At 40.3% G+C, this 23,082-nt stretch overlaps 1 protein-coding gene across 5 annotated transcripts in view; it reads left to right on the forward strand.

Annotated features, from left to right (window-relative positions):
- The window catches only part of CHLSN (cholesin), a 147,263-nt gene that overhangs the window by 2,816 nt on the left and 121,365 nt on the right, over nt 1-23,082 (forward strand). The gene's annotated exons all lie outside the window — the stretch shown is intronic.

Raw genomic sequence — 23,082 nt, forward strand, 5'->3', positions numbered from 1 at the left:
AAATGTTAGCCACTCACCTGCATCCTTACGCGTGCTCCAGGAGTACGTCTGGACCTTGACGTGGGCATAGAGAAAACAGAATTTCTTTGATCACTCTGGCACAGAGAATTTCTTTAAAACTTTAGTCTTTATTTATCCAAAAATCGGAAAATGTATAAAAAACGGTTACAGACATCCATTATTGCATCACCAAGTACAATTTGTGTGGAAATAGCCGAGCCCACGCGTTTCAATGGCATCAATGACTAAGGGTGTAGTACACACCTGAAACGCGTGGGCTCGGCTATTTCCACATGAATTGTACTTGGTGATGCAGTAATGGATGTCTGTAACCGTTTTTTGTACATTTTACGATTTTTGTATAAATAAAGACTAGAAGTTTCAAAGAAATTCTCTGTGCCAGAGTGATCAAAGAAATTCTCTTTTCTCTTTTCCCCATGTATGAAGCGGTACGTATTGCTCCGTGCCGGCATTGCCGTATATGGGGGACGTATTGCGTCCGTACATACTTTCCCCCCGGACAGCCGTCCTTTTTTTTTTTTTTTTTTTGCCTTTACGTGTGTGTGACATATGATTAAAAATAATTTGTGCTTAAAACAACTGAGCAGTGTTTGATCCTGAATACCCTAAATATTCTTGGCTGTACATGTACATCATGGTACCCAAAGGGGTGAATGTAGGCATTTCAGCTCAGAATATTCCGTATGTGGCCAGTTATACAGGGGACACTCCTCTGCAGCGTCCCCAGTCAAAACTATTTAAGGGGTTTTCCAGGAATCCCAATGAGAACAGGGGAAACTGTACTTAAAGGAAATCTATTATCACGGATCTACCTATTAAGGTAGATCCGATGGAGGGTTCATCTAATCCATAGCATCCGAGCCCTTTTTAGGGCTAATCCTTCAGTCCCCCATAAATGTTTCAAGCTTTTATGACACTAATATGCAAATTTACTTAAGAGGCTACTAAGGCGTGGATGCTATACGTGCAGCTCATTGTAGTTGTGCACACTTGTCCGTGAAGAGTTCTGCAAATGCTCCAGAGGCAAGACCGTGCTGCCTGCGCTCTGCGTAGACAGTCTATACAGAGCGCAGGCTGCATGGTCTTGGTGCCAGAGCTACGGCACATGCGCAGAACTCAGGCTTAGCAGACGAGTGCTGAAGATGTATCGGTAGGAGGATCAAAAGAGGCTGCTGGGGCGTGGAGTATCTGTGCCGTGTAGCATCAGCTCTTGGTAACTCCACCACCCTGGTAGCTTCTTAAGGAAATTTTTATATTAGGGTCTTAAAAGATTAAAAAAGTTACAGGGGCCTGAAGGATTAGCCTACATTAATAGGTAGATCAATGATGGTAGGTTTCCTTTAAAGCGTATCGGCTACCAGGAATGTCATTTTTAGCTGGTAACAGGTTCTAATAGCCTGTGCTATGCGGATTTTAAAAATGCCTTTGCCAGCATTTTGAATACCTCCTCAACTTTATAAAAGTTTCTTTCACAATACCGGACTCTCCACACGCTGTTGACAGGGATCCAGGTAATGTGAAATAAAGTTTTATTTCGTGGCAGTATTCAGAATGCTGACAAAGGCATTTTTAAAATCGGCGTAGTATAGGCTATTGGAACCTGTCACCAGCTTAAAATGACATTCTTTTACTTTTTATTTGGAGTGTTTTTCATGGAAGCTCAGAAGGTGTTGGCAGACAAGGTTCTTTTGGTGGAAATCTGATTATGATAATGTCTGAGTAATTACTATTTGAGCAACTCCCGTAAGACCTCCCTACGCTGCACAGGTACATAAGGGTCTATACTTTTTTGTGATTAGTTGCTCCTGACCTTTAAATCCTCTTAAGAACCTTCAATTAGCTGAAAATATGGAAATATCACCTTTAACGGCAGGGCTGTTTACTTGCTTTGACAAGTCTGATTTTAATGTCTCTGTTGTCTTGGAGACCTTTATGACATTCTGCGGGGTAATTATACGCACTTTGGATGTCATCACTGTGGATCTTTAGGATTAGTTTTATTCCCTGGTGCTAAAAAACCTGGAAATCCTATAATAATCTGTAGGAAGCAAGCAACAATTTTTTTTCTGCACCTACAAAAAAAAAATATTGGTTTCCGATCATTGCTTTTATTTTTAATTGTGATAACTATATAAAGGGATATTCCCGTCTCTGCTGAAAGATGGAAATACATCATCGCTGCTCCGTCCACCAGGTAAGGCCCTTAAACTATTTACTTAAAGGGGTTTTCCAGGAATTCTGGAAAACTCCTTGGGGGTTCGAGCAAGGGTGGCAAAAACAACAAAGTGTACTAAGACTAGATACACTTCTAGTTTTATACCCCCTGGATACGCCTGGAGAATTCTCAATGCATTCTTACAACAGAGGGCAGCAGCATGTGCCACTAGAGGCTGATACAGTGGCATATGTTCTCTGGTTCAGCTGCTTCCCCTAAAAGTGGAAGAAGGGGAAGAAACCGGCAGGAACCAGAGAGTTGCAGTTATCAATGTTCTGAGTGTCTCCTTTGTGATGGAACAGTTCATATTTGGCAAGGAAACAACCACAGTATATGCTCAGCGGAGGCCGGTAATGGATGCCATACAATAGCATCCGTCTGACCAGGCGAATTTTGCTCCTTTCAATGGGAAGCGTTATGATAAAGTGCTTTTTTTCTTCCAGTTTTTCCTGCTGGATGTGACATTTTATTGAGCATTCAGAGGCAAAATAAGATGCCCCCACCTGCGAGTATGTGTCTATGGATACTAACATTTGGAGAGAGAAAGATCGGGACCGCACATCCACACATTATACAATGATCTATTGCCTCTAGGATACATTAACAAAACCAACCTGAGATTCTTAGTTACATTTAGGTAAAATTGTACAAGCTGCTATCCTCTTCACGGTGATCTATTTCTAGTGGATCCTTGCGCTAATGGGAGCAGCATCACATGGAGAAAACTGTAGTTGCAGCACAGCACCAGCAGGGACCAATTATAGCCTCAACCTTAGTTTGTTTAAGTTCCCGATTCTCGTTTTGTCCCGATCTTTGGCACCTTCATCTGGTCACAAGTGCAGGTGGTCATGGAAGCCCCTTCGGCAATTCCCTGACCACCACTGGACTTTAGTTGTTATGTCAGAGCTAGTCCCACTGATCGGTCACAGCGGGTACTGTGTAAGTACTGGTGCAATGTGGGAACTTGGAGTCAGAGCAAGGAAAGTACACTTTGGGCACTTTTGACACCCCTAGAATTCTTTAAAAACCCATGTATCTCCTTAAGAAGTATTTTATTTCTGTACCTTCTAATCATATCAATGGAAGTTAAGGAAACAGTGTAGAACAGCCATTAGAGAGATGGTAATTCTCACCTCAGTCGCAAACAACTTAGATGGAGTGCAGCCTTATAGGCACAATATTGCAATCACTTTGCTATTATGTCCTTCTTTTTAAAGTAAAAATTATAGGAAAAAAGTCCTTTTTTTTTTTTGCTCGGGACATTGCTAGATTCTCCTTGCAGGCCCTGCTGTAGTTCTTGTTGGTACCAATGATATGAGAAATGACCAAAATAGCAATTCTGGTATCTTTTTTTTTTTTCCAAAAACATCCCACATCTGTTAACATTTACATTCACAGATGTGATGATACTAAATATGTTAGAGGGGTTGTCCACTTTGAGCAAATAATTATATTGTTTGTGTAATGAAAAGTTATACAATTTACAAATATAACTATTGTATCAAATCCTCATGGTTTTCCAGATCTCTGCTTGCTGTCATTCAATAGAAAGCTTCATTGTTTCCGACCATGGTTGTGCACAGCTGGTTATATCAATGTTCATGTGATGTCTAAGAGGTGAGCGATTCAGTATAACACACAGCTCTGTGACATAATGAGCTGTTCACCTGTGTGACATCACATGACCAGGGATATAACAAGCTATTCACCTGTGTGACATCACATGACCAGGGATATAACGAGCCGTGCACCTGTGTGACATCACATGACCAGGGATATAATGAGCCGTGCATCTGTGTGACAACACATGACAAGGGATATAAAATTATACATTTTAGTTACAAAGTGCATGGTAGACATGTTGCAAACCCAGGCAAACAATAAAGAGGCCTTTGTGCTTGCACAAGATCCGCTAATCCATGGACAGTGTACCAGGAAAAGGAAATCGCCGTCCTCTGTGTAGTGGTCAGGCCAGGTTACTGCAGATTGAATGGGAGCTTAGCTGCAGTCACTTGGTTCAGCCACTTCACAGCGAACAGAGATACATCTTAAGCCTAGACTATCACTATCCAGTGTACACACATTTTTTTTTCACCTTTTATGGTTTTGCCTTTGCTGGTAGTGTAAAGATGGCTCCTGCCTGGGACTTGTATGAGTTATTGCACTATAGCGCGGTGCCTCTCGCCCCACGGACTGATGCTGCCGCCTGAGCAGATTTCCCAGGACAAAGTATTTGCAGCTGGGAAAATAGCCACAACTTTGAAGATCGGTTTTCCCAGGAAAGAAACAAGATTCCACCCCCAACTGTTCTCTAAGTCAACAAATTGGGGGCTACCTTTTACTGTTTTATGTACAAACAGTTTTTAGCATTTTATCACAGATCAAAGACTATTAACTTAAAGGATTGATGGATGTTTTGGCGTTCTGTGATTGTCGCCATCCCATGATTTGTAGATGAGTAAATCGGTATATACATCACATCCTATATTCCCTATAGAATGGGGATGCTACATGTAACTACTTGTACTGGTTGCCTTGTGAGCTGAACTCTGGGCAGCAGACAAGTCACCGAGGTCACTGACTGGTGGCATCGGTTTTGTGACTGCCGATACTGTAACAAAAGTATATTTTCTTTTTGTTTATTGTCCCGCCCCCCAGGTATAATTCCATATAAATGGGCTGTCCTTCTGTAGACGATGTTGGGGTCTGGCACTTCTGTGCCATCCCTAACTCACCCTACTGCAATCATGTGCCTAGACATGGATGGAGTGGGGGCTGAAGACTGTGATTTAGGTGGGACCTGTGGATGCCAGTTAAGGCTATTCCATCCATTTATATTCATAGCAATTCCATACATCCATCACCAAGACCCGTAGGTGGGGAGAGATTATTGCTTTGACCCTAACTAACCCTTAACTCTGTCACCAGTTATTACCGACTAACCTACTAGTAGGTAGTGTAGGGAATGTAATTTTTAGAATTCCCTCTTTTATGGGAAATTTAAAACTATAAAAAATCTCTTCCAAAGTCGTCTGAAAATGAGCAGAGAAGAATTACTTTTTAACTGAGATGAGTCAAGTTTATTTTCGGTTGAGGCTACAAGGAGAGGGTCATTTTAGAAGCTTCAATCTTCATTTTTAAGTACCTAGAAACAGCCCTTAGTGTCATATTAAACATTTGAATCTCATATAAGCTTGTGCTTCTATGAGATACAGAATTGGAGATACAGACAGTTAAAGAAATATCTGGATCTGCAGCTCACGTTTACAGCTATGTCTTTAACTGCGTGTATCTCTGGTTCTTCAGCAAACAGAACGACAATGTGATTCAAACGATGAGATACTTATCTTTAAAGGAAACCTACCACCATGGATCCACCTATTAAGGTAGATCGGGTGGTCGGTGCCTCTATTGTACGTGAGGATAGTCCTTTTAAGGGCTAATCCTCATGTCTCCTGTATCTTTTCAAACCTTTATTGTGTTAATATGCTAATTTTCTAAAGAGGCTACTGGGGTGTGGAGTAGCCGGAGCTACAGAACGCAGTCCTGCAGCTGCACAGTCACTGCTCAGAAGCCGGAGACTGGCAGCGCGCCGAAGATATGGGGTAGGAGGATCAAAGAGGCTAGTGGGGCGTGGAGTAGCTGCGCCATGTAGCCTCCTCTCCGGCTACTCCACGCCCCAGTAGCCTCTTTAGAAAATTTGCATATTAACACAAAAGTTTGAAAAAGATACAGGTGATGTGAGGATTAGCCCTTAAAAGGGTTATCCTCACGTACAATAGTTACCACCCGATCTACCTTAATAGGTAGATCTGTGGTGGTAGGTTTCCTTTAATATGTCACCAGCATTTTGAAGAGACCCTCTACCTACAGCCGCTTAACTTGACTCCTCTCAGGAAGAATCTGACTCTTTCCTGCTCATTTTCACATGACTTTGGAGAAATAATTTCCCATTGAGGGATAAAGAAAGTTCATTTAATCACAATTTTTTTTTTAATAGGGTAAAGAGGGTGATTCTAGAATTGTCTTACCCTAGTAGATAATTGGGGTAAAATGTGGTGAAAGTGCATTAAGGTTGCAGCGTCCATTGTCGTCCATCATATGTTTAATAAAGACGGCTTTTTGTTGCTTCTATTTTCACCTGAAGGAGCTGGTTCTGAGAGTTCATCTGGGGTCACAAGACCTTTTTGAATAAGGTTTACAGAGGGGGTGTTTGTCTTAAGTGCAGTTTGTCAGGCTGCGATTATTAGTAAAGCTTTTAAAAAGCCTCTCCGCATTTTCATAATAGGGTTGAAAAGTAGAGTGTTCCTTTTAAAACCTTAAGTACAAGGAGCCCAACCCTCCTTAGTAGTCACACAATTACTTAAAATGGATGTAGACTGGGAGCGGAGCTTTACTTATCATAATAATGGATTGGTTACTACAGCTCTGACATTGTGTTTGGGTTGTAGCGAGCCGTCCATGTCTTTCACTCATTACACATCACTTCTACAGGACAAGCGGCAGATAGACTTTTCTTTTCTTAAAAATAGTTTTGGCATGAGAGAACTTGTCAGGCCCGAACTTCAGCTTATACACTGAAATCAGTGGCAAGGGAGGTGCAAAAACAGGTGAGCAGGAAGGGGCAGCTCTTGGGAGAGTCCTGAAATGTAATTTCAATGTCTCAGTTACTCTACAGTGTCTCAAACTTCATTATTTTTGTGAATGGATCAGCCCCTGGTCCTTTTCTGCAGTTGTCTTCTAGAATACCTCTCCAAAACATAAATGGGTCCCACTGGGGTGATACTGGTAACGTCCTTCTTCTGCATTTCATATACAGGCAGTCCCCGGGTTACGTACAAGATAGATTCCATCAGTTTGTTCTTAAGTTGAATCTGTATGTAAGTCAAAACTGTATATTTTAGAATTGTAGTTCCAGACAAAAAATATTTTTGCCCCAGTGACAATTGGATTTTCTAAATTATTTCTTGTAATGGGACCAGGAATTATCAATAAAGCTTCATAACAGACACCTTACAGCTGATCATTGCAGTCTGGGACTACAGTAAAGTATTCAAAGAGCTTCACGGTAGGTCACAGAGGGCAGAGGGGTCCGTCTTTAACTAGGGGTCTGGTGTCCACCTGTATTCTAGTTGAAGGTATTTCTTCCTTCCTGCATCATTGACCATTGCTGGTCTGTTCGTGAACCGTGTCCATTTCATGAAGCCTCCCCAAATTTTTTCACAATTTTATGGTTCATGTCTGAATCTGAGCAATCCGAAACAATGTTGTTCCAGTTGACCTGGAATTTGGTGTAAAACCAAAAGAAAGTCACGTCATTATGTCCGGTTCGCGTGGCTGTACACGAATCTTGAATGTGTAAGTCAGGTCCACACATCTCTATTGGCCTCCAATATGAAATGTTTTACTTAAATTATTTGTTTTATTTACTTTTGGGGGTGGGGGGATTTTTTCAAACTTTTAATTGAAATTTTTTATTATATTGTATTATTTTTATAAATATTGTATTGTATATGTGTCACCTGCTATTATTTACAGATCACAGATAACAGGGTTATAATGGCAACATCCCATAGGATCACTGTTACCAGTGATCTCTATATACAGACATGCAGAGAGGCTGCATCTTCTCTGTATGTCTATTAACCCCCTGTGATCCAGGAATCTCGTTCAAATCATGGGTTCCCCTGGCAGACACAGCGTGCTGTATGATATTGGCCCCCTGTCACAGTACAGGATCGGGCTGTGTGCAGAAGTGCAGGAGGTCATTTGGCTGGAGATACATCAGCTCGTGCACTACTGCAGTGAATACTTAATGAGTAAATCTAACTGTACAAGCCTAATAGACGCTTGTACAGTTATTGTGATTTCTGCCTGCCTGCTTCATGTGCAGCCTAACAAACTAAGGAGACAAATGTTGGCTCCATCCTCATACGTAGGCGAAAAGAACCATGTGTACTTATACGCATGATACATTTCTTACAGAATAAACCTGTCTGTAAAAGTGTCTTTGACACTTGTACAGGTGTTAACAAATTCTCTGATTGCAGTATATTGTGTAGTGATCAGACCCTTTAGGGTTCAAGTAGCCTATAATTGTAAAATATAAATTTAAAAAAGTTAAATTTTTCCCCCTTTCCTTAGAATGCATATAAAGCGTGGTATGCCTGCATGCCAAAATGTCCGATCTTTCTAAATATAAAAACGATTTTACCCAGTTACGTACACTGAAGTATGGTATGAAAAAGTTAAGGGTATCAGAATATGACAACACAATGCAACAACAAAATTGTGTCATGTCATTAAAAAATCTATATAAATTGAATATAAATCCATGATCCTAGTAACCCAAGTTATAAAGGGGACGCGTCATCTGCATCGCACAGTGAAAGCTGTAAAAACAAACCCATCAGAAAAATGTTTTTCCAGCTTCCCAGTACATGGCACAGAATATTAAACGGTGCCACTTGAAACTACAATTTGTCCCACAAATGCTTGATGCAACATTTATGCCAAGTAAAGTGTCACTCGCTAAGCAAATACCCAGCTGATGATATTTACCCAGCTATGCCAGCCGTGAATGCTGTGCGCAGTGCCAGGATGTGCCCACTTCCATAATGGGTGCCCTATGTTAATGTATGTATTGAATGTTGTGTGGTTAAAAAAAAAAAAGGCCATCCGAGCCCCTAAGCAATTTTCCCCCTACTTGTAGAGCTTTTCACTTAAAGGGTTTGGCCACTTTGTTAACCACTCCCATATCAGTGGTTGGAGGGTGTATAGATGTCTTTGCCACACTCCTCCTATCACTGATATGGGAGCGATTATGATGGAGGGGGATGTGCCATGGCATATGGTAATGACTGCGCGGCCTCCTCCATCCTCAAGAAGCCAGCAGGACACAGAATGTCACAGGATGCCCTGCTACCCACGGGTCATGTGACCTGTCCATGGCTCCCGACTGTGAACAGGAAACTTTATCAGGGTAATTATAATATGGGTGACCCTATCAGAGTTTAGATTTTGATATAAGTGGCCGCCCCTTAAAAACTAATTCCCTGACATATTTCCCATAGTCCTTCGCTGTTTTAAACCCCAGCAAACAGACAAAAATTGCTACAGCCCCAGTTCAATATGAGGTTTTCGGAGACCATTTTTTTCACTGCCAATTTGTATCCATTACATTTTCTAAAGGGAAAGAGTTAATTCTTCAACTCCCGGGACTTGCTCACTTGCCCCCATGCGTTTGCCATTCAGGGTAAAATCTGGTCTCTGTGTATTAATATGGCAAAATTAATGTAGGAAGCACTTTCAATTTACTTTTTGTAATTGTCTAATTATAATTCTATATTAATTATATATTAAATATAATAAGTTTAATAATAAAAAAAAAATCGATTAAATATTATATAATATAATAATTGTCTAATAATCAAGATTCCTAAATGTTTTAGTAGTACTCACTTCCTACATCTGTTACTAGAATCAGCTACTTGGAAGAAATGGAAGATGCGTCCCTTATGTCTGCTTTCAATCTGCGGTTTCAGGACCTTTGGAGGACCTTCAAAGGTCCTGAGATGGCTCTTGTGTTCATGTGTATTGTGAGCAGGAACAAATGTATAAGGATTTCATGGGCATAGGTCTTTCTTAGTCTAAAATTCGGTGGGTGGTTTTGGTGCCCATGGGCTCCCTAGAGGGCTTGGGCCCCAGGCTACTGCTCATTAGATTAATGAAAGTACACCACCAGGTGTCCCCACCAATCAGCTGCTTGCAGGGAGATCCTACCATGAGCTCTTCTTCCCAGGTTTGTGATGTCACCTGTATCAGTCACATGGTCTGGCATCAAGTGAATGGGTTTGAGCTGCAGTACCGAGAACAGCCACTATACAGTGTACGGCGCTGTGGTTTGTGAGTCTTATGAACATTGCTGCTTCTCAACAGTTGAGCAGTGGGGGGGGATCAATGTGTTAGAATAGATTATCATGATCTCAAGTCCATGAAAACCTTTTATTGTTTCATGGTTATAAATAGTAAAATTCCAGAACTAGAAATATATATAAGGAGATAACATTAAAGCTCATCCATTTTGCTTATACTCGAGTTTAAGCTGACCCAAGTATAAGCTGAGGCCCCTAATTTTACCACTAAAACCTGGTAAAACCTATAATTTTTTTACTCGAGTATAAGCTGAGTTTGGGGTTTCAGCACATTTTTTTGTGCTGAAAAACTAGGCTTATACTCGAGTATATATGGTAACAGCCTAGAATACGGGAGCTCCCTGTATGCACTCATCAACTTGAAGAAACCTCTTCCTTAAAAATCTCCTCCATAATTATCTGATAGACTTCATTGGACCTTTCCGTCAGAACCTGAAGTGGGAACATCTGTCTGGAGTAATGAGCCCCTATTGATTTCCTGATCGCTTCTTTTCATTCCGTAAACGCTCGTTCTTGAAGTGCTCTGAAGACGCCAGGTCTTCAACTTCATTGAAAGGTGGACCAGGTGTAATATTATCAAGAAAGGACCCGTAATTATCCCGGATGAAGAGCTGCACGTAACCCGCAATCTGGGCACAGCACTTGTGCCTGGTGTCGCCAAGGATGTGGTACCTCGGCCGAGCACAAATGAACCACAAGGAATTTCCGTCGCTCGGCTTTGTGAGTCTTATTTGTCCTTTAATATAAAATATTTGCTCAGCTGCTTTCAAAGCCACGACATTTTTTGCAACAGGAATAGCAAATTATGTAAATGTCTCAGCAGGAGTGTAGGGCTTAGTAGTGATGGAAGCAGACTGTTCTTCTCATGCGCTGCCTCTCGCTGGGGAAACGTTTCACAAGTTTTGGTGGAAATTCACAAAGCGGCAGACGGCGTTCCATAAAAAGACCCAAGGCTGTGTAACGTTAATGAAAGTAATTTGTTTATTACCGTATATCTATCGACTTGAACATTTGGTTGTATGCTATGGATTGGTCTTAAAGAGGACCTGTCACCGGGCACAAAATAGTATAGTATGTAAGGCTGGAAAAAGACGCAAATCCATCAAGTCCAACCTTTAAGAATTAAATAAATGTTTTATCCCCATAACCTGTGATATTTTTGCTCTCCAGAAAGGCATCCAGGCCTCTCTTGAACATGTACATAGAGTCCGCCATAACGACCTCCTGCGGCAGAGAGTTCCATAGTCTCACTGCTCGTACAGTAAAGAACCTTTGTCTATGGTGATGGTAAAATCGCCTCTCCTCTAGGCGTAGAGGATGCCCCCTTGTCCTGGTCACAGGCCGAGGTATAAAAAGATCTTTGGAGAGATCCTTGTACTGTCCGTTCAGGTATTTGTACATTGTAATGAGGTCTCCCCTCAGTCGTCTTTTTTCTAATCTGTCATTGTATTCTAGTTCCCCCATTCCCCTAATAATCCTGGTTGCTCTCCTCTGCACCCGTTCCAGCTCTACTATATACTTTTTATACACCGGTGCCCAAAACTGTACACAATATTCCATGTGTGGTCTGACCAGGGATTTGTATAAGGGCAAAACTATGTCTTTATCATGAGAATCTATTCCTCTCTTGATACATCCCATTATTTTATTTGCTTTAGCAGCAGCCGCCTGGCTCTGGTCACTAAAATTAAGTTTACCATCCACCAATACCCCCAAGTCCTTTTCAGCTCCAGTTTTACCAAGAAATTGACCGTTTAGAACATAATTATACTTTTTGTTTCCATGGCCCAAGTGCATAACTTTACATTTATCTACATTAAACCTAATCAACCATTTCTCTGCCCACTCCTCAAGCTTCCACAAATCCCTCTGTAATGCTAAACTATCGACTTCAGTATTTATTACTTTACACAGCTTAGTATCATCTGCAATTATTGAAACTTGACTGTGTAAACCCACTACAAGGTCATTAATAAAAATATTAGGGTATGATTACACGGTTATGATTGTATAATCGTATATGGAACATTATAACCTTGAACATACGGGCATCTCTGTGGTTAGCACTACAGCCTTGCAGTGTTGGGGTCCTGAGTTCAAGTCCCACCCAGGGCAAAATCTACAAAGAGTTTGTATGTTCTCTCTGTGTTTGCGTGGGTTTCCTCCGGTTTCCATCCTCACTCCAAAACATACTGGTAGGTTGATTAGATTGTGAGCCCCATGGGGGAACAGTGAATGATTTGGCAAACTCTGCGCAGGGCTTGGTAATCTGTGTGTACTATGTAAATAAAAGAATTATTATTTTTAATTATGAATGGGTGTAGGGCTCGGTTTCACACCTCGTTTAATGCCTTATACCCCATACATACGTTGGCCATATATACGTCTCACATATGTACGTGTGAATGTAGCCTTAGGACAGATCCTATTGATACTTTTTCCTGCTCCCTTCCCTCCCCCTGAAGATCAAAGGAGTAGTGAAAATAGGAGCCAGTGATTGGCAGCCAATTTCGTATGGACTGTAATATCACTAGGGACCGTCCTGAGTGTATCCCCTCTGCAGTTTCTTATTTTTATTGAAACTGATAAATTCTGTGTTTGTTTTTTCTTTTTTGTAAGATCCGGTCCTCGGAGGACTATAGGTGATTTTACACATACAGGCAGTCCCCTACTTGAGAACACTCGACTTACATACGACCCCATAGTTACAAACGGACCTCTGGATATTGGTAATTTATTGTACTTTAGTCCTAGGCTACAATAATCAGCTGTAACAGTTATCACAGGTGTCTGTAATGAAGCTTTAGTGTTAACCTTGATTCTTATGACAATCCAACATTTTTAAAATCCAATTGTCACAGAGACCAAAAAAAGTTCTGGCTGGGGTTACAATGATAAAATATATAGTTCCGACTTACATACAAATTCAACTTAAGAACAAACCTACAGACCCTATCTTGTATGTAACCCGGGGACTGCCTGTACTTGATAACTGTTTTATTTCATTCAGGGGTGGGTTTCTGTGCTGTATGAAAATTTGAGTTCTAAAAGCCTATATAAAACCCTTGTTTTTTAAATAATTTTTCTCACTTTTTCAACACTTTTTCTAAGATCCATAAAATTAAAATTTGATTGTTCACACAGCTGTATGACGGCTTGTTTTTTGTTGGGGTAAATGTATTTTCACTTGTATCATTTTGGTGGTGGATTTAATAGATTTTATGATTTTTTTATGGTACAGCCCATATTCTGGCAAAAGGTCAAAATGTTTAACAATGACCATACAAAGTTTTTCTCTACATGTACTTTGTGAAGGTCATAGTTGGCGCCCATCCTAAGCTATACATATGATGACTTTGTTACGGCAATACATTTTGTGATTGGATAGCTTTCCTTGGTTTTGTAATATGGAGTTTAGAACCGGTCATGGGGGTCTGTTGGGTGTCTTTTTCTTGAAAGACTTGAAAGAGTTTCAATGACCAGACCCTGTGTCATCGATGAATAGAAATTTACATCTGGCAATGTAACATCAATAGACACAACATCAGGGACATCCTCAATCTTCTAAGAACAGTTCTGTGAAATGTGGAACTTTTATTTTGAATTTTATAACGGAGAATGACAAAGCTTCTATTGGTTTTCAGGAGATGACGACCCTTTCAAGGAAATGTATTTTTTATTTTTCTGAAGCTGTGTACTTACAATATAATAAGGGAGGTCTTCTTAGAACTCATTATGTAAAAAAAACATCGTTATTATTCCTCTCCTACGAGGAAGACTTTGCTCTCGAAGCTCTTGAAGGTCTCATTTTCTGTAGGTTGGTGGAAAGTCTTTATGATTGCCTATAGTTAAAAGGCTTAATGGGATCTTCTCAAGTCCATAAAATATATGTACGTTGTAGATAAATTATTTACTTTTTACAAAGTGAGTATACTGGTTACTGGGGTCATAGTAAGTACAGACTTTTTTTTTTTTTTGCCCCAGTGAAAATTGGAATTGAAACATTTTTTGCTGTAATAGGACCAAGGATTATCAATAAAGCTTCATTACAGACACCTTACAGCTGATCATTGCAGCCAGGGACTACAGGCAGTCCCCGGGTTACATACAAGATAGGGTCTGTAGGTTTGTTCTTAAGTTGAGTTTGTATGTAAGTCAGAACTGCATATTTTATCATTGTAACCCCAGCCAGAACTTTTTTGGTCTCTGTGACAATTGGATTTTAAAAATGTTGGGTTGTCATAAGAATCAGGATTAACAATAAAGCTTCATTACAGACACCAGTGATAACTGTTACAGCTGATCATTGTAGCTTAGGACTAAAGTACAGTAAATTACCAATATCCAGAGGTCCGTTTGTAACTAGGGGTCGTATGTAAGTCGAGTGTTCTTAAGTAGGGGACCGCCTGTATCGAGCTTAGTAGATATATCACTCCTTCTGTGATCCTGAGGTACCCCCTGTTTATGTGATGGGGTCCTTTGGGTATCTTTTATACTGTTTGCTTTTCTACATGCAGATGTTTACATAGCCTTATGGATATACTAGTATATATGTATTTTGATGTGTGATAGTTTGCTTGGTTTTTGACCCTAATAACTGTCTTTGCTAAATTTGTATGTTTTATTCCCATGTGATGTCATTATACACTTATTGCTCTTTAGGGTTTTTTCTTTTTCAGGCAATGACTGCTAATTACAGTATGTACATACATTGTTGATAGGAGACTTGCCTTTAAAATATAAGTTGTGTATGTGCTGCCTAGGGTTGTGCACCATATGCTTGCGTTATTCAGGGAGACCGCAACCAGTGGGAGGTGCATTCTTTCAGCCAGCCATCGTTTTCCATTCTAATGAATTTTATATTGCTACGTTACAGAAGCCGTGACTTGCACATTATATAGTAGTATTACATTATATAGCATAAGCAATCAGACCCTGCGGGGTTAAAGTACCCTAGAGGGTCTGAAATAATAGTAACATTTTTTAAATTAAAGTAAAGGTTTAAATCGCCCCCCTTTCCTTATAATACATATAAAGCAAAGAAATTATAAACAAACAAATAAAACCTATATAAATTTGGTACCCCTGTGATCATATTGACCCAAAGAATAAAGAGGAAGTGTCATTTGGAGCACAGAATGAAAGCCGTAAAGACAGAGCCCAGGAAAACTCTGCAAAAGTGTTTTTTTTCCAATTTCACCGCACTTGGAATTTTATTCCAGCTTTCCAGTACATTGAATGGAATATTAAAAGATGCCCCTAAAAGGACAATTCGATTGAATGCTTTTTAGTATGAGGGAAGTAAAAAATTAGTCCTGTAAGGGTTAATTCATAAAGTTGACTCCTCTTCCCCATGGACTTTAACGGACCTTCTTCACGCATCTAGTATTAAAAGCAGGGAAAAAAAGAAGTGGGCGGCTGCACTATTCTCTTGATAACAGATGATGGATGTTGCCTATAGGAAACACTCACAAATTTTTGGTTAAAAAAAATTTAAAGCTAACATCTGATATTTGAGGATTATAGGGGGAGATTTATCAGAAGTGTCTGAGGTAAAACTGTTCTAGTTGCCCATGGAAACCAATCAGAGCTCAGCTTTCATTTTCCCACATCTGTTTATAAAATTAAAGCTGAGCTCTGATAGGTTGCCATGGGCAACTAGAACCGATTTACCTCAGAAACTTATGATAAATCTGCCCCGTAGAGTGTATGACTTCCTATCTCTAGACGCCTTCCATTTTGTAGCTATAATCGGCACAGTTGTTATCCCGCAGAGAATGCATAGTTTAACATAGTTTTTATGCATCCCCACCAGGGGGAATTGTTAATAGGAGAATCGGTCGATCAGCAAACCGCTAACTTGTAGTTATAAGAGCCTCTATATGAAGGTGGCGGCACAAATATATATATATATATACACACACTCATCGGCCACTTTATTAGGTACACCTATCCAACTGCTCGTTAACACTTAATTTCTAATCAGCCAATCACATGGCGGCAACTCAGTGTATTTAGGCATGTAGACATGGTCAAGACAATCTCCTGCAGTTCAAACCGAGCATCAGTATGGGGAAGAAAGGTGATTTGAGTGCCTTTGAATGTGGCATGGTTGTTGGTGCCAGAAGGGCTGGTCTGAGTATTTCAGAAACTGCTGATCTACTGGGATTTTCACGCACAACCATCTCTAGGGTTTACAGAGAATGGTCCGAAATAGAAAAAACAGCCAGTGAGCGGCAGTTCTGTGGGCGGAAATGCCTTGTTGATGCCAGAGGTCAGAGGAGAATGGGCAGACTGGTTCGAGCTGATAGAAAGGCAACAGTGACTCAAATCGCCACCCGTTACAACCAAGGTAGGCGGAAGAGCATCTCTGAACGCACAGTACGTCGAACTTTGAGGCAGATGGGCTACAGCAGCAGAAGACCACACCGGGTGCCACTCTTTTCAGCTAAGAACAGGAAACTGAGGCTACAATTTGCACAAGCTCATCGAAATTGGACAGTAGAAGATTGGAAAAACGTTGCCTGATCTGATGAGTCTCGATTTCTGCTGCGACATTCGGATGGTAGGGTCAGAATTTGGCGTCAACAACATGAAAGCATGGATCCATCCTGCCTTGTATCAACGGTTCAGGCTGGTGGTGGTGGTGTCATGGTGTGGGGAATATTTTCTTGGCACTCTTTGGGCCCCTTGGTACCAATTGAGCATCGTTGCAACGCCACAGCCTACCTGAGTATTGTTGCTGACCATGTCCATCCCTTTATGAGCACAATGTACCCTGTAACATCTGATGGCTACTTTCAGCAGGATAATGCGCCATGTCATAAAGCTGGAATCATCTCAGACTGGTTTCTTGAACATGACAATGAGGTCACTGTACTCAAATGGCCTCCACAGTCACCAGATCTCAATCCAATAGAGCATCTTTGGGATGTGGTGGAACGGGAGATTCGCATCATGGATGTGCAGCCGACAAATCTGCGGCAACTGTGTGATGCCATCATGTCAATATGGACCAAAATCTCTGAGGAATGCTTCCAGCACCTTGTTGTATCTATGCCAGGAAGAATTGAGGCAGCTCTGAAGGCAAAAGGGGGTCCAACCCGTTACTAGCATGGTGTACCTAATAAAGTGGCCGGTGAGTGTATGTGTGTGTATATATATATATATAACACAATCTATCTAGTTGATGCATTACAGGTTCTCAGATATTCATTGCCCCCTCCCCCCCCCCCATCTAATTATTTCGCAATAAAAAACGCAGACTTCTTTAAGAACATCTCATAATTATAGGCGGTGATGTGTGGAGAAGCTGAGGAAAATCTATACTAAAGCCTGCGTCGTGTAGAGCCAGGCCACCGAAGCTTCTATGGCCAAATTGATGTTGAAGTGGTTACTACTTAGGAGACCTCTCCTGTTGCTAAGGCAACTTCTCCACGATGGGTGTGTTTTTACCTCTTCGGAGAAAGTTTTTTTTTTTAGTATTTTAATTTTTCATACCTCAACATTTCACAAACTTGAATGCCTGTCCTGGAAAATATTGAAAGTCGTCTGGTGACGGCTGGTAGACGTTCTGACTACTGAGACCATCCTGTGATATTTGTGTTTAGTCCATATTTTATCTGCATCTGTTTTTTCGCAACCCTATGTGATCCATTTTTATTTTTTTTTGTGTTTTTTTTTTTTCTAATCTACTTGCCCAGTTGGTTGCCTAGCAACATTTCAGAAAAATTTCAGATTTCAAAAACGCCGGTCTTATACTCGGGGCTGTGAACTTTGTGTTTCTGTGTGTATAAGCCCATAGAAAGACCTGAGGCGTGAGCAAGCTTCAAAAGCCGGAGATTGCTGACTTGGGGAAAATACATTCAAGTTCAGATCGCCTTAGGCTACGTGTACATTTCCGTGCTCTATAACAGTACCCTGCTTGCGGCCCGTTTTGGGAGGGGTGAGCAGTGCTCATAGGAGCTTAGTGGCCACGGCACAATATGGGCAGGAATAGGACCTGCTCTATAATTCACAGTGCGGCCACCCAGTCATGGTGCGGCGAGGCATGGTAGATTCACCGCACTGTAACCGGGCACAATATTCCTCTGTGGGGGCCACAAGCTCGCAACACGTTGTGGGGCTAGCTCACGGACCCATAAGCGTTCATGTGAATGCAGCCCAAGGCTTGGTTCACATCTACATTTGGACTTTCCATTCATTGGGAGAGATTTAACAGAGGTGTTTGAGGTAAAACTGTCCTAGTTGCCCATGGAAACCAATCACAGCTCAGCTATAATTTTATAAACAGCTGTTGGAAAATGAAAGCTGAGCACTGATTGGTTGCCATAGGCAACTAGAACAGTACTGCTCTCTTTTGATAAATGTAACCCGTTGTGTTTTCCATAGACTTCAATGGACATATCCTGCCTCTTCCCAGCAGTATAGACACCTATGACGTTTAGGATCCCTACCACCCCTGTAAACATTTTTTTAGTATGACCTTGGAGTCACATGGGTCAACATATGACTATGATGCCATGAGTCCAGACCCTGGGGCAATGTCTCTGGGAAATACAACCAGCATATTGTCCATGTTTTAAATGGGGTGTAATAGGTATGAAAACTCATTGATGGACATTTATCAACAACTTTTTGTTGTAGAAAAAGGCACAAACTAAAAAATTTCATGCAAAATGAGATTTTTACTGCCCTTGCTACTTTCACGAAAAAGGGGCATTGCTTGGCCAGGGAGAAGGCGGAGCCATCAGACCTACTTCCTTTACAAATTTTCACATCAGGATTTAATACTGTCCCCCTCCCGGGAAAAAAAAAGAAATGTCTTTCATTATACCACATTTTACCACTATATTCCTGAAGATTCATACACAATTTCTGTCAGACCTTTGTAATATTAATTTTCCTGTAAACGCCTGAATAAATTTCGGCATAGTTCACAAATCTAGGTCCTGTAGTCATGGGAATGTTTTTCTTGTGTACGTATGTATTAATGCACAGCTAATCAACAGCACTGACATATTAACTGTGGATGTCAGATATAGATATTCCCAGGGGTCTAGGCCTACATTGTAGAGAAAAATAAGCAGGACCAAAAGGACAGAATAATTGCTGTGTGTGTGTGTTCTGTGATGAGAACTGAGGCCTTCCTCAGGATTCTCACGTCATGCAGGACATAGCGATATCGACTGTATTTTCAAAGGAAATAAGATGCCAGACGTAGTGATCTATTATTGTATACTCTAAGTGCAGGAGTCTTGTATTTTGTGTAACATTGTGTACTTTCTAGTGACATCATTTAATATTCCATACAATGTACTGCAGAGCTGGAAAAAATTCCAAAATGTTGTGAAATTTATAAAAAAAAACCAAACCCCCCCCCCCAGTGTTTATTTTTTACGGTTTTCCCTGTGCGCTCCCAATTACACATCCACTTTATCCTTTAGGTCAGTACAATCATGTAAATTCAAAATTGATAAAATTTTGTTATGTCTTATTAACGGTTAAAAAAAAAAAGCAAGAAAAAAAAAAGTGTCAGTGTTTTCTGACACCCATAACTTTTTTATACTAGTGATTACAGAGCTTTGTTTGTTGTCATTTTCGCTGTACGGGGTGTGCATTGATACCATGTTGAGCATTGTATTTCAATAGGAAAAAAACCCAGCAGCCATTTTTTTATATTTTTTTTATTTTTTTTTGGACTGAAGAGCTACTTTTAAATGGAACAATTGTATTGTATTATTATTTTTAGTAAATGTGTATTTTCTAATGTAAATATATTTCTCAGCCCATCACGTGTCAAGATATACGGCGTTTATTTTTCGCAGAGAACATTTTATATTTGGTAACCGAGGACATTTTTGTCAGTTCAAATCTTTACATGAGAAATTATAGTTGCCATGGACATCCAGATCTCTATTTTAAGTCCTGGTCTCTGGAACCAATTATGAACTCGGAGATAAAGAGTATTGCTTAATTCATGTTTGTTATAATTGGACAGGAATAACCTGAGAATATGAGAGGTTGAAAAGTTCATAGTCAATGTGTTCTGCTTTTTGCGGAGGACTAATCAGTCATTTTATAGATTGGTCACTTCTACACCCAGTGACTATGTGAAATACTTCTTATGCTGGAACAATGTTACAACAACTGCCAAGACAATCCCAATCATTACCTATTAAAGAAGTTTTCCAGTTTAACAGGAAAAGTTGAGACATGGGGGAGAAAATCATAAAATAAATTGCTCTTACATGGCATTTACAGTTTTTTTTTAAAGTGAACCAGTAACCAGATTTTTACTAATAAGCCTAATAACAAGTTTCCATAGCACTATACTAACTTGTACCCACACTGTTTTAGTTAAAATATATTTCCTATCCCCAGAAAATAAAGGAAGTGTAACTGCCTGAAGGATCAGGGTATTCCAAGGGCTTGTGCTACCATGCTAGGCAGTGTGTCTCTTGCCTCATGTCTACTCTACCCCCACCCTCCTGCAGTGCAGAGCAGAGGATGACTCATCAGCCTGAGGGAAGCGGAGGGCAGAATTGCCAGCATTCATGGGGCAGACATGAGACACACTGCCTTGAATAAATAGCACAAGCCCTTGGGACACCTTGCTTCTTCCAGTAGGGTACCATGTAGGATTACAAACTTCATTTCATGCATATAGGAACTATGCATTTTTTTAGTACAGTGCTGTGGGAACTTATTAGTTTTATTAGTGACTCTGGTGACAGGTTCCCTTTAAAGCCTTTTCTTAGATTAAAGTTACCAATTATATAGCCAGGTCTCTACTCTGTGCTGTTGCCGAGTTGGGCTGCGTCTTTTGGAAGTTTGTCTTGGCCAATTTGTTTGTCGGAGTCCATTGACCCTGATAGCTAAAGATGGATAGGTTTACAGAGTAAGATTATTTTGTATTTGCTAGTCTATACTACACTTTCAGATCATTGGTTCACAGTTGGCACATTTCCTCGACTGCCATTTCTTATTATATAACAGTTTTCACACTTCGATGTACCACTAAGTCTTAATGTGTTATCCACCTCATTCCCTTTCGGCAAAAATGTGAGTCTAGTTTCTAACTTGCAGATTCCCAACGTGTTAATTACATCACTGGTCAGAAAGCCTTAAGCAATCTCTTATGAAATCAGTCTCTGGGGAAGAAAAAGCTCTGTATGGTTTTAACATTTTTGGATTTCTGAAATTCTGCTGGGCGAGTTTACTTACACTGGGCGCCATTTTTAAACATTGCGGGACTTTTTGTAGACCAGGTCTTCCTTAGTTTTTGTTAGTCTTGGATTCACCAGTGGACGAAGTCCTTGCTAAAGGACTAAAGGAGCTAAAAGATTTCTTAATTTTTTTTTACATGTAACATTCAGTCAATTATGTTCTTAATTCAGAGGACCCCTGAGAAGGTTTTCCCACCAGAGAGTCCACCTGAGATTTTAAGAAGTACTAGTGTTGTTTATCATGGGCAGAAACGCTCATGAATGGAAATAACGTTCTGTACTCAGGACATCATTTGAATATGGAACATTAAACTCACAATAAGGTAAACAGCATCAAAAGTTTCAATACTGTGAGGTTGGGTCAGAGATTTGTTTTCTGACTTAGAAATACACTCTACACCTGAGGTCTCGCAACCCAGGTTTTCGTTAGTGTTGTATTAAGGATAAGTACTATTCCAAGGTATTATTACCTATTAATAATGTTTAAAGATATGGGTTGAGAAACTCTGGCCTAGACTATACAGGTACTCCTTGGATTTAGTCTTTTTGAGAAGCACCACCCTGGCTGATGACCTCTTCAGTAGGTAAGCCAACCTGGACTCCACCACCAGATCCTTCTTAGATGGCCAATTGGATTTTTATAAATAGGGGCCCTCGGATTGTTAGAGCATTATATATAATAATTATGTATTGAGTTGTGCTTGGTAGCTTTTTCCGCTCTTCAACTCCACCTGAATTTACAGCCCTGGTATATAAATTTTTGGGACTCAATGAAACCTTTTAGATAATCTTTCAGATGCGTAAAACTGATTTGAATGATTGAAGAAAGTTAAGGGTCATATAACATTTAACTAAAAAAAAGATTGTTTCAAGATCTGCGGATTGAGACCATCCTTAGAGTCAGATGTCCCCCGTGAAATCACTGTTCCTCTTGTCAGCTCCAGGTTCAAAGAATGTATAAAAACAAATTATCTTGAAGCGAATTATCGTTACGTCTACCCCTCACTCTGCAGTTGGGTGTCTTTTTCGTCCCTTCCGGAAGATACTTACTGGTTTATCTTCACAAGTCATGTCCGAGAGCTTCTTGGAAGTTGAACTTTTATTTAAGGTAGCACTAGGGTTTTTTTTTTTAACTTTTTCCTTCCTGAAAAAACTTATTTGCATATTCCTCCACCAGTGACAATGTGATGAGACCAGTTTATTTACTGTGCTATTTTCCCAATGTAGCCGGAAAGTGCTCTTCCTTTTCCATTCTCATTCTCCCAGAGGCTTATACCATCTTATTTACATGTTACATTTTCCGGATATTGGAGTGGTCGGGTAGGATGTTTTTGGAATGCTATATTATGTCACTGGAATGCATTCATCTGCTCTTTAATCTTCCCCCTACAGAGTGGCCAACACCCGGACTGTCCCATTTTGGCACTGGGAGTGCTGTACCATTGCCAGACAGGAAGGAGTAGGATGAACATGTGACTGGACAGCCACTTTCTATATTGTGGCATACATACCCTTGTAGTCTACAGCACACACTTGCATAACAGTTTTTTTTTTTTAATATCAATACTTGTATTTTATTTGTTGCTACGTAATCATTTTATGAAGATGTACATGTTCATTATAATGTATTGGTTTAAAGGTGTTAAAGGAAATCTTCCACCAACGCAAAGGAAATTTAAATTCA

Source organism: Engystomops pustulosus, chromosome 8 (assembly GCF_040894005.1).
Source record: "Engystomops pustulosus chromosome 8, aEngPut4.maternal, whole genome shotgun sequence".
In the NCBI taxonomy this organism is placed as follows: Eukaryota; Metazoa; Chordata; class Amphibia; order Anura; family Leptodactylidae; genus Engystomops; species Engystomops pustulosus.